The 10418-nt window shown below is 47.5% G+C and overlaps 1 protein-coding gene across 1 annotated transcript in view; it reads right to left on the bottom strand.

Annotated features, from left to right (window-relative positions):
• The window catches only part of PAK2 (p21 (RAC1) activated kinase 2), a 38440-nt gene extending 28382 nt beyond the window's left edge, over nucleotides 1-10058 (bottom strand). The window contains exon 1 of the mRNA XM_042878059.1: nucleotides 9908-10058. The gene's annotated coding sequence lies outside the window, so the exon portion shown is untranslated. The remainder of the gene's footprint in view (nucleotides 1-9907) is intronic.
• Between the last annotated feature and the right edge of the window lie 360 nt (nucleotides 10059-10418).

Here is a 10418-nt window from a genome sequence, read left to right as displayed (position 1 = left end):
CCTTGTGATCCATCTCTGCAAGCCCTTGTGATCCATCTCTGCAAGCCCTTGTGATCCATCTCTGCAAGCCACGACCACCTGACTCCCACCTGAATTCTCATTTCCTTCTCATAGTAGAAATGCAGCACTACTGAACCATAGCAGCGCATTTTGTCATAAATAAATCAGAAACTGCTTCTCTTACTTCCCCATCTCCAGCACTGCGACAGCAGCACCTGACAGGCCCTGAAGGCAGCCAACAAGTCGCTTCTTGCTTCCTCTTCCCCAAGCATGGCAGGAAGACTTCAAAGGTGAGGCCACAGCATCATCGCTGAGAGCTGACGACAGCAGAGAACGGGAACAGGATGGATCCACAGGTGTCCATCTCCACCTCGGTGCAGAAAGGCAGCCCTGCAGGCATGTGGAGCAGGAGCCCAAGGGTTGGGGATCCAGCAGCCTGCTGCAGGCCCAGCTGCCACCCACCCGCTGAGCTCGGGCCATGCTCTGTTTCACGCAGCCCACAGCCACCGTTTGGCTTCAACGAACCATTGTGCGATGCTGCATAATGACAGAGCGGGCTCAAAGGTGTTTGAAAAGCCTATTCAGTCCTCAACAAGGAAATTCCTCACCCCTGCTCTACCGAGGTGAAAACCTGAGTCAACTGAAGAAAGACAGCCTGCAGCAAGCACAGCGCATGCAAATCTGTGATCCGAGGTGCTCGTGCTTACTCATATTTCTTTACCTTGAAGACTGTGGAGCCTTAATTTTCATGAGCTGAGATTTTCTGAAGATCAAAGGAGAACAGGGAAAAAGGCAAGGAGGGAAAGTTGACGAGAAGTGAAAAATGAAGTCTGTATCTCATCCCTGCGATCCTCTCTTAATTAAACTTGGCATTACAGGCAGGGAGCACATTCCAGAGCAAAAGTTATTTGAATAAAGGGTACGTTACCTGAGCAAGGCATTTATACAGTTTGTGTCTGTATTTCTAACAGCACACACAGCTGCTGTAACCTGGACTGACACCTCCCAAAAACGTCAGGCTGTGGCGTAGCACAGAGATCAGCAGCAACTCTGATAGAAAGCAAAATGGTTTCTAACCCCCAAAATAGTGGACATGCAGGGCATGCCAGCATGCCAAAGAAAAGAAGCATCCAGCTGTTAGGGATCCATCACTCTCCCACCGTGCTGATGTTGCTGATGGAGCTGTCAAACAGCAGCTATGGGGGGAAAAGAACAAAAGAGGGAAAAGACAAAGGGGAAAAAAAGAGAGAAATAGCATCCTGCACACACAAAGAATCGAGCTTTTGTTTCTGTCCAGCAGTCCGCCAAGCCTCACTTTAACTGCAGCTACAGCCAGCAGATAGTGAGAACTTCAGTTCCCTCAGCTCCTCTTGCAGAGCTATAAAGCAGTGCTGGCCTGGCACAGAATGCCCCACAGGAAATCCTGCCTCTAGCCAAGTGCCATTCCCCCCTGCAGTGCACAGCAGGGGTCACCCAGACAGTTACAGCTGCACAGAGCAGCCCGCTGAACGGCCCCAGCCCAGGATCTTCGTACCCACACAGATCACACATTCACCCAGCAACAGCATCACCCACAAAGACACCAAATGCAGTGTCTGTAAATACAAAAAGCACCTGAGCACAGCTTTAAATCATAAAACAGAGATGTCTTGGGTGGATGTGCCCTATCTCCTGAGCGTACTCTGCGGCACAATGGATAGGGTGACTTCTCCCAACAGCCAAACTCGTACTGGAGAAGCACTCCCTGCAGCATCCTGCCTCTGTGCTGGGAGAAGGTCACTCACCATGAGCTGGGAAAGCTGGCTCTGGCTCCCACGTACATTAGGCAGGTGAGGCAACAAGCAGCCTGTGCAGCTTTTAGACTTCATCGCTGCCAGAATACCCCACAGCAAGGGTCTATCAGCACAGCCATGGCTGAGCCTGTGGCCACCAGCAGCTTGCCAAGGTTTCTATGCATCTGCCTCAAGCAGGGCTGCCCACAGCAGCAAAGCTGCACCGTGCCCATCTCACCGAGCTGCTTTGCTAACAGGAAGGTAGACAGCATGTTTCTGGCTGCGGGCACTCACAGGAAACAACAGCAAATGAGCTTCCCTGCTAACAGCTAGCAATACTCTGATGCAGATCTTGAGTTAGGAGCCAGGCTGTGAATTTAGCAAAAAAAATCCCCAAAAGAGCAAAACAGGAAGGGTTGCCTCAGTCTTTTTCTACTACAGCAGCTCCACACTGCATGATGGCATCAGCAAAGTCATCCCCAAACTCTGGCTACAAAGCCTCACTGACACTATTTCTACCCACAGCTGGCACGAGCACTCCAAGATTGTCACATTAAGGGAGAATTTCATTACACTCCCAAAGTTCAGTTTTCCTAACATGTTAAACTCCACCAGCAGAGGCACACAGCACCTCAGTGGGGCACACAAAGAAATTCTGCAGTCACTGGCACAAGCTCACCCTGCCCCATTATATCAAATAGCAATGAAGAGTACGACAAGCACAAACTGTAGCTGTTGTACCTCAAGTCAACGTGAGTTTCCAAGCTCTTCATATCTGTAATTTTGTGTTCAACAGAACAGCTAAAAGCACACTGGAGAAACTGAGCTGGGCACAGCAGCTCTGTACATCACTTTCCTGTGCTCTTACTGGAGCTCTTACTCACCCTGTGACCCTCACCTGCTTTGTCCTGCATGCTCTCATACGTTTCCTGTGCCTTGGAAGTTAGTCTGAGAGGGCATGCACACACACAAGCAACATATTATTGTTGCTTTTCAGCAATTCCCTGCCATTTGGGCAAATGTTCTCATGTGTCTCTCAGGCAGCAGGGCACTTGTTTTGAACCTGGAAAGAACATCACGTTCACCAATTTGCATTCAAAAAACTGGACGTCAGCAATGAGTTGCTGTCTTTTTTAAATGAAATTTTTACCTTGCTCTGGATTTATTACTGCTACATATGCATCTCCTGTTTCAGAATCCAACTGATAATAAAATACAAGTATGTATGCATGGAAATAAACGCACAAGGACTTCAGCACCAGTTGCCCTGCTTTTCTGAGGGAGCACAGGCTGCATTACCTCTAACCATCTACAGCTGTTTGCATGGGACACGGCAGCACCAGCACCACAAAAACAGATCCAGCTGCTCCAGAAGGAAACATTTTTAAAAGCAAAAGTCCAAAAGGAAGAACACAGCTATCAACCAAACAGATATAAGTCCCATGTAACAGACAACGAAACAGGATAACGGGCATGCTGTGAAGCAGGAGAGTTTCCAAGGGAAGCAGCCAAGTTAAAATAATATTTAAACAGTTGACAAAATAGAACACTGAACTTAGGAAGCTGCAAAAAACTTCAAAAAATGACTTGCATCGCTGTGCAGATCACAACAGAATTCAGTGTCTAACGCAGAAGCAGCATATCAGAAACAGGGCAAAGTAGTTTTATAAAAGGAAACAAATCATAAAGAGAGGGCATAACCAACAAGTGCGAGGTGTCCACTGCTGGTGACAGCTCACCTTGGGCACCTAGGCATCAAGCTGCCTAACAACTTACCTAAGGCATGAAGCAACTGCAAACGTCATCCTATCCAACTCAGCATCACAAGCACTCTCTCAGGGTATATAGTACCACAAACATTCTAGCTGTCAGCTCAGCTCTAAGGCTCAAACCCATCAGGGTTGGGAGATTCTTGCTCTTTTATTCTAACTAGAGGGAGGGGAGCAAATCTACACCAAAAAATGTTTTGTAACAACTCCTCACACGGTTCAAGAACAAAAGGATCCTCATTTCTCTTATGGAAGCAGTCCATTTGAAAAGAGACTGGAAAAGAACACAGCCAAAGGCAGGTGAACAACAGAAACCATTGGTAGGCTAAATGGTAATAAATTAAAAACATATAACAGGACTTGGATAAGTTCAAAATCAGAGTAATGTTACCAGCTCTATCGTTACATACCTGCTCACTAAAGAAGGAATTAAATTCTTAGCAGTAGAATGACAAGGTTTTGCTGAAATGTTTACAGATTAAGGCTTCCCAATGTCCAGAATTCTCTGTCTTTTTGAGAAGCTATGGAGTTTATGTATGAAAAGGAAAAAGTTCTCAGCTCTCACTTTGCCTCCTCATCTTGACTCCAGCAACAGTTGTGCAGTTATAAAGCAGCTGGAGATGTCTGTGATGATGGGACAAAGAAAAAAGTCATTTACACAAAAGTCATTCATGAAGGGGATGCACTCTTCCATACACATCCCACCCCAACTGAGAGATTAAAGACATCTGCTTCAATAGGAAGGTGCTGTCCCACCCACATGAAGGCCACTGCAAGGGAAACAGCACGGCAATCTACCACAGAATAGAAGGACATCTCGTGCTGTGCTGTCAGCGCAAGGACTGGAGACTTGTGTGACAGCATTACCTCAATCCTCAGCACGAATGGAGCCCTACATCACAGAGGATGGAGGGAGCATCAGGGAAGCATCTCTACAGGAGACTGAAGTAAATTAATAAAGAAAAAAATCATTTAATTCTGGGAGTTTTACTCAGCGCTCTTAGAGTTTCACGCCCTCCTTTTGTTTCCCCCCCTTACAGATTCTAAAGCACTGCTACACTGCCTGCTCCAAGCTCCAATAACACTGCTGTGGAAGTGCTATCATACAGCTTTACCAGATGTCTTAACTGCTTCCACATGAGCAGCACTCACCCAAGTTCCACCAAGCACCAGGACCTTTCCTCGTGCTGCAAAAAGAACACGATGCTTTCCAGCCTGTGCACAGCACGCCAAGGGGAACGAGAGCTGCTCTTCACAACTGTATTCTACAGTGGAATGATTATTAAATAAGAAAGTTACAGACACCCCAACTGGCACGGCGTGTGAAGAAAGCAAACTGCACCAAACTGCTCAGGATGTCTGCCTTCCATTCCCACCAGCTACTTGCACAAGCTGACCTAAAAATCTCAGCTCTGATCCTCTGATGAAAGAGAAAACAAAGCAGAGAACTACTATGCTACTTACATAAAATCCTGGACCCCTGAGCACAAGGAATTACTTCTGCTCCTCAGTGCTCAGCCTGGGCATCAGTGTCACAGAGCCTCAGCACGTTAGCACTGGATTAACTGCTCCTGTTGTGAAATATCTTTGAAAATCCTGAGCTTAACTTGCACTCTTGAATGGAAAAACAAGCAAGGGGATGAGCAGAAGGATTTTACTCAGTGTATTTCACACTTGGTGGTAATGTTCCAACTCTAAAAGCCAAGCATTCACCAAGTTCATTCCTGTAATGGTGGCAGCTAACAATTCACGTGCTGAAAAAAAAGCCTTTTCCAAAGCAACCAAGCATTTAACAGACATTAGAAACCTATTTTCTATGGTGATAGAAAAAAAACAGCGATGTTTCATAAAGAGCTCTATGGTTTGCTCACTTCAAGTTTCATCAGGTGGCTGATGTAACACCCCCAAAAGCTCAGAACCACCCAAGAAAGCAGCTGAAAGGAACCAAAAGCTCAACACACACCTTTTCAACCCTTATGAACTGGGCTGTTCGTGTCAGATCAAGAAGCAACTCTTCCAAGCTACGTCTAAAATCAGCTATTCCTTTTTCAGAAATCTAGTCCCCTGATGAAATGAGGGAAGTGACAGCAGCAGCCTGCAGGAGTGAGGAGGAACAGCTCTTCTGGGGCAAGCAGAAAGTAAGGCCCTCTCCTTCCTCCTTCCAACCCAAACAGCTGCCTCCCATACTGACCTAGGTGTGAAATCACCATTACATCTGCACATTCCTCACCTAAATCAGTCACAGCACGTGGAGTGAACGGTCCAGCAAAAATCCCAAAGACCTGAATAAAATGTCAGTATTTCATCAGCCGCAATCAGCTTTAGCTCAGAAGCAACAAACACCGTAAAAACCATCCCGAATCATTTAGAAGGTCAGGTTTGGAATAAGGCTGAACTCAGATGCAAAGGTTACGAGGCCGCCCAGTCTGACGGCCAACCCTACTGCTATGTTCTCTATTCCAAAACCACGTGAGCTGCAGAAGTAAAAGTAAAAACAAACCTCTTCTGTGCCACTGTGGCTGAGCTAAGCAGCATCTCTGCACTCACAGCACAGCAGCACCGTAGTGGGAAAGCTGCCTCAGGAGTGCACTGCAGTGTTTGTGTGTGAATAGGCTCAAAAGCTTACAGACACATAGCTGGGATTTCTTGTGGACGACTGATTGATTGCTCGCTCCTCCCCTCCAGCATCCTCACAGAGGAGTGGGCTGCAGGCTGGTCTTGCAGGTACCAGGCAGCTCCAGGCCATCAGCACAGGTAGATCCTCGCCATCACTGCCAAAATTCCTGAGGCCCTTTTCAGCAGCACCTGGAGTTGGGCCAGAAATTGTTTTTCCTTCCTTCTGATATCCTGAACCCTGACAACAAGGGCCGTAATTTTTAACTTGTTGTCTTTGTAATTCCTGACCGGTCAAAGATTAAAAACAGAAGGTAAAGTTGAAAACCTCTTTGTTTCTTCCCTATTTTTAAAACGTGAACAACAAAAAAGTTAATTAATTTGTTTTATTGTGTTTTCTTTTAAACGAGCAGATAACAGATAGAATGCTTTCAGCTCAGCCCCTTTCAGCAAACCACTGCCAGAAGGAGCTGCCTGGCCAACTTCGCCCTGACTTCAGCATAAGTGAGACCCAAACCCTCAGAAGAGAGGTGGCATTTTGCAGAGGTGGGTTTAGGGGAAAAATACTCTTGTTCCCATTCATCCAAGCTCTTACTTTATCAGAAACCTTTCCAGGAGGCAGGAGCTTAAACAGTAAGGTCACTTATAAAGCATCTGCCAGAAACGGTCTTTTCTCTCTCTTGTTTGGAAGAGAAGCCTGTTGATAAAAGCACTTCTGCAAAGACTGTAAATGAACAGTGAGCATAACTTAAGAGTAGAAAGCATTACATTTATTTCCAAAACAAACCTCATAGGACCAGGCAAAGCTCTAACTTCACTCACGAAATGCTATGAAAAGTCTTTGTATGCTGACAGTTGTAAACTCCTGGGAGCACAGAATGAGTCAAACAAATACATGGCAGCAGCACCAAAACAAGATCAAGGAAAAAAGGTAGAAGCTGAATTGGAAAGACTTGCCAGCGTATCCCCAGCCCTTAATCCAGCTGTCCTGATGCTGGTCCACACTGTGCTGAATCCCTTCTCTAGCACAGCACCCTGCTTGTAAAGCTCGCTCTGACACATTGGCTGCTTCCTGCAGCTGCTGCTTCTTGAAATCAAACTACAGCACTAGAAGGAATTCAATCCAGCTCTTTTAAAGACAGGTAACATATTCATTGCTAATTAGCATAGACCTAGAGAGCAGATTCAAATATAACACAGGTGTTGGCAACTGGTTGCCACGTATCTTCCAGGACACCATAAATCCACACAAGCTGCTTTGGACAAACCTGCCACAGCTACCAGTTTCTATACTGTCAGCTACAGAGCATTCCAGCAGATGAATCCTAATGATTGTGGACTGAATGATAACTGAATTTTCTGACATCTGAGCTTCTAGAAACCTGCCAAGGGAACACATCATCTTCACCCAATCCTCACAGCTGCAGGAGAGATGCCTTCTTTCAAAGCTTAACGTCGACTGAAGCTCGTGAATAAACTTAACAACCAAACACAACTGGTCTTCTCAGAGCCTGTTCTCTACTTGCCATCTTCAGTCACCACACCAGCACCGATGCTGCCCTTACATCTTTTAGGAAACAGTGACCTTACCTGTTACATAAAGCTCTCCATGCTTACTGGGAGTAACACAGCCCTGGTAAAGTGTGTTCATCAAAGAACACGTTCTAAGCAGCAGTGCATCCATAGAAGCTGAAGCAGAAACTTTCTGAAGCACTTCAAAATTCAAGAACACAAGTTTGATTCATTGAGAGTTTCAAGATCCTTTGTCTTGCCCAACCAAAAAAAAACCTCACCAGTTTCCACAGCATTTTGATATCCCACAACATCAGTGCCTCAAATACGTAAGGAGTTCCTTTGGTTACTTCACAGATACCAACTCCAATCACCCCAAATTCATCCAAACAACCAAAGCACTGCTCCTGTCTGCTAGTCAATCAAAAAATAAAGCACCTATTTTCCCATCAGGCCATAGCATGAATTGACATGAAACCACACTTCCTCGCAGGAAAAGCTGTCTCCCCCCAGGCTGGCCTTGAAGGGATGCAGAATCATTCCAGCCCTGGAGCTGCACGAAGAGAACTTTATCCTTTCTGAGACCCAGCCCCATAGCCCAGCCTGGTGTGCAGGTGCTCAGCTGATCAGTGCTTGGTAACAGTGCTGCACTTTGCAGAGCAAGGAGCAGTACACAACCTGCACCTGCAATGTAAAACCTAACTACAAACATGCGTTCAATTACTGCAGCAAGTACAGAAATCACTCCAAGACGATACTGTGGAGCTACAGAACTCTTGAAACTTTGAGCCAAACTTGATTTAGACTGAGGAAGAACACCTCCCCTTGAAGAACTAGAAGTTGAGCAGGTCCAGCCTTCCTGAATCTTTCTGAATCTCCCTTAGGCTCCAAGACAGTGGTTCTGCTTTGGTAAAGAGCTGATCCCCGTAACTCGGTTTCTAGAAAGAGAAGAGAAAGCTTTCCCACCACCTTCTATTGGCAACTCACATGCATCTTTTCCCAACTGCCAGCAGCAACATAATTCATTAGGGTGCATTAGCTATGAGTCTCCACAATCAACCCAACCACCCAGAAACAAATGTTAATACTTCACACTATTAGAGTGACATTAATAGAGAAAGGAGCCTGTCAGACCAGTGAAAATCTGTTCCAGGTCCATCATTCTCACGGAACCACCTTGGTTATAAAGAACTAACTTCTTCCATCGCTATGATCAAACTGTAGAATTCATTTTGTTTTATTTATTTACAAAACATCACCTGTAGAAGCTGTCTAGCACTATTTTAAGCACAGGCACTCGAGGCATTTGAACATACAGCTTCTCAAAGGGCTGGCAGCTGAAGCAAAGCAGCAGGGCTGAACACACACTGCCTGGCAGCAACACACCTCTCCCTCCTCCTGCTCTCACCATCGCTACCTTCTCCCCCCAAAACCTTGGTAAGTCAACTTACCTTTAGAGCTTCCCTCCTGTATCCCACTTGCTGGCCCCAGAGCCTGATTGCTGCTCACGTTTACCAGCAGGCCCAGCCAGTCAGAGCAGCATCTCCCCGAGTACCATGTTTTCAAAACAAGTAACTTTTGCTTTGTTGTGGCTACGCACAGGCATGTCAGCAAAGGGGACTGCTACAGGAAACGCCGGCACAGAAATCTCAGGGAGCTCTCAGTGCCTCAGAAACCTCCTAACACAGAAAACAGATGAAAGGTGAAGCGTACGAGACTGATAGGAGAACGCTAAAGGAGAAGTACTCTTATTAGCAAAACACTTTGACAATCTTTCTGATCCCTGCAGCACTCCTATCAGCACAAAGACAGAATCAGGAGCATCGATACCCTTTACACTTTTCCTAGCATCATTTAGAAAACAAAGGGGCTCAAACAATTTTCTCTTTTAAACCTAACTGAAAGGCTTAAACGAAATAAGCACACCGGAGTGTTTAAAGGGCCACATTTTAAAAGAAGCCCAAGATGAGACCTGCCCTACACGGTCAAAGCATTCACCCACCACCCCACAGGGCACACCAGCAGGTGTCTGTGCAGCAAAGCCCCACACTGGCTGAGCACAGGGTTAGCACCCAGCACGATCCCAGCAGTGCAGGGTGTGCCTCCTGCCCCCCTCACCGTGCCATGAGGAGTTCGAAGCCCATAGGACGAAGCTGATGGCCATTTGTGTTCTTGCCCATTTTGCAGCCCGACGTTTTTAATCACGCGCGCCCCAATCCCACACACACAGAGGATGTGAACCTTGGGTCCTTCAAGCACTGCAGCACCAACCAGAAGCTCCACACGAAGGCTCTTCCTTCCTCTCAAACGCTGCTCGCTGAGTTTTCCCCTCACGCTCTGCTCTGCTCTCCTCTCCCATCATTCCACTTCAAAGCTCACAAAGGCTTCACGTTTTCAGCTCCCGTGCCTCTTTCATCCCACCAGACCGTAACACCTTCCCGGCCAGCCCACACCCGGCGTCCTCGCCCCGCAGCGCCGGGCCACCTCCACCCCCTCCATAACGGCAGAGCACATCGGAGCGCTTCCCGTTTTTTGGGCCGCGCGGCTGGGGACTCGAGCCGCGATCCCATCGCAGCGATCCCATCGCGGCGCATCCCGCACCGCCCCGCTCCCCCCGCAGCTCCGCGCCCGCGGTGCCGCCCCGCGAGGCGCCGCCCGGCCGCCGCCGCCCCGCCGCAGGCCCGGCCGGGAGGGCCCACAAAGGGCGGCGCGGGCGGCAGGTGGGAGCGGGCCGCGGCCGCGCACTCACCGG

The sequence above is a fragment of the Lagopus leucura genome, unplaced genomic scaffold (assembly GCF_019238085.1).
Source record: "Lagopus leucura isolate 7727_CA_CO unplaced genomic scaffold, USGS_WTPT01 Super-Scaffold_100021, whole genome shotgun sequence".
Taxonomy (NCBI): domain Eukaryota; kingdom Metazoa; phylum Chordata; class Aves; order Galliformes; family Phasianidae; genus Lagopus; species Lagopus leucura.
Note: the sequence above shows the minus strand (reverse complement) of the source record. Positions and strands in the feature narration are given on the sequence as shown.